Below are 2,345 nucleotides of genomic sequence, written 5' to 3' on the forward strand. Positions count from 1 at the left end.
GAAATATCTTTGCGTCATTGCTTCCCAGGATAGAGTCCCCCATTCTGTAAGTATAGACTACAGTCTCTGTTCTTAGGTGCATAGGTTTACATTTAGCCATTTTAGCGGGGTGGTCACACGCTCCTGCCCTGAGGGGTTTAAAGAAGCTCTGGGATCGGGCTGTGGCAGGGGAAAAGCTACTAGGCTGATTGGGAGGCAGCCTCAGCTGGCCCTATAAAAAGGCTTTGAGCCAGAAGCACACACAGTCTCTCTCTAGCTGTAGAGGGAGACTGACCTGGCTGCAGGGACCTGAGCAGAGTACCTGAGTGGATTAGGGCTGGGGAAAGGCAGAGGAGCTGAGGAGGCTCCAGCCTGGAAAGCCCCAGGTTGCAGCCCAGCAGAAGGCCAACGGGTACTGGGGGTTGCAGAGGGCAGCCCAGGGGTAGGCAAAGGCAGCAGATCCAAACCCAACCTTGCCAGTGATGAGTAGGCTGATACTGCCACCCGCCCCAGGACGCGGGGGCTAGACAATGACTGGCAGTACCGAATTCTGAGGCGAGGTGGGTGGGGGTTCCCTGGGGAGGAAAGACCCTAAGACTGAGGGGTTGCTGCCAGGGGGCAGTGCCCCAAATAACAGGGCACCAAGTCCGAGAGGGACACGGGGGCCAAGAGGCAGCAGGACACCGGCCTGCAGAGGGCGCTCCGGAGGCTGGAGAGCTAATTCCAGGAAGAGACCAGCAGGAGGCACCGCAGGGGTGAGTCTGCACACTTACAGCCATATTAAAACACATTTTGTTTTCTTGTACCTAGTTTACAAAGTGATCCAGATCACTCTGTATTAATGACTTGTATTCATTATTATTTACCACTCCCTCAGTTTTTGTGTTATCTGCAACTTTATCAGTGATTTTATGTTTTCTCTTCCAGGTCACCAATAATATAAAATAGTGTAGAGCTAAGAACAGATCGTTGTAGGGCCCCACTAGAAACTCACCCACTCAGTGATGATTCCCTATTTACAATAAACATTTGTAGCTAGCCTTTAATCCATTTAATGTGTGCCATATTTAATTTATATCGTAGTTTTTTAATCAAAAAGCCATGTGTTACCAAGTCAAATGCCTTATTTATTATTCTACCAGGCCAGTCATATCATGGTCGTAGACTGCAGAGCTGGGGGTAGGGGGACATCCAGGCCATGGCCCAACCGCTTTCTAGCATAGGTAGAAATCTGAGTCACCCTGCTGCCCGTGTGTACAGCCTACCTTGGCGTGTGAAGCCCCACTAGCAGCAGGGTCAGCTTGATGTCGAGCAGCGAGAGGCCCTGCAGCCTGGTGGTGAGTCACCGGAGCCAGCCATGGGACTGTGGGCAGAGTTTGTACAGAGTGAGGCCAGTGTCCAGCAAGCCAGCTCTGTCCTTCATGCAGGGATGGTGAGACCATCCCCTCTGTGCCTATGAGTGGAGCTGGGGCTGGCGCCAGGGAGGGAGGCAGGCAGGGAGCAAGAAGGCGGAGAGAAGAGGGAGAAGGGACTGCAGAGGAGGGAGCCAGACAAAGCCACAGCCAGCTGCGGCCACAGGCACCACCACACAGCTCGCAGAGTTCCAGCCTCACACTAAGCCCCGCCCGAATCCATCTCCACTCCTGCCCTGCCTCCCCCTTCTCTGCCTCCTCCCTTCTTCCCCCCCCAGTGCCCTGCTCCCCCTATTCTCCCCATTAACCTTTTACAGTGTCTCCCGTGTCCTTTGGAGTTCCTTTATTCATAGAGTGGTAGCCATTTTGCCTGTGGGGCTGGCTTCAATCTTCTTGAAAACCTTGGGAGGTGGCAGCCAACTTTGAGGGCAGTCTGTAGGGAAGTCTGTAGGGAAATGGCAGCCATCTTGCTGGCTTCAGCTCCATTGACAGTAATATGGGATGATGGCCATTTTCAGTAAGGGAGAATTTGGGAGTTGATTCTTTTTTATCATGTTTTCATGAGACAGATAAAAAAACACCCCCAAATCACTAGAATTGTGATTAAAATCATGTGTTGGTAATACAGTACTTATGCCAGTTTTATACTAGATTAACTTTATTGCTCTCAGTGGTCACTTCTCATAGAATATCAGGGTTGGAAGGGACCTCAGGAGGTCATTTAGTCCAACCCCCTCCTCAAAGCAGGACCAATCCCCAGACAGATTTTTGCCCCAAATCCCTTAATGGTCCCCTCAAGGACTGAATTTACAGCCCTGGGTTTAGCACACCAATGCTCAAACCACTGAGCTATCCCTCCCCCCAAGAGGGATGAAAGGGCCTGCCAAAGCCCAGGAATGAACCAGGGACCTTTAAATCTTTAGTCTAGTGCTCTCCCAACTGAGCTACTTTGGC

General features: G+C 51.6%; 1 non-coding gene across 1 annotated transcript; it reads right to left on the reverse strand.

Annotated features, from left to right (window-relative positions):
• Positions 1–2,272: 2,272 nt before the first annotated feature.
• On the reverse strand, positions 2,273–2,345 carry TRNAF-AAA. Its single transcript has one exon. It is a non-coding gene; the product is annotated as a tRNA-Phe (tRNA).

The sequence above is a fragment of the Mauremys reevesii genome, linkage group 3, assembly GCF_016161935.1.
Source record: "Mauremys reevesii isolate NIE-2019 linkage group 3, ASM1616193v1, whole genome shotgun sequence".
Lineage (NCBI taxonomy): Eukaryota > Metazoa > Chordata > Testudines > Geoemydidae > Mauremys > Mauremys reevesii.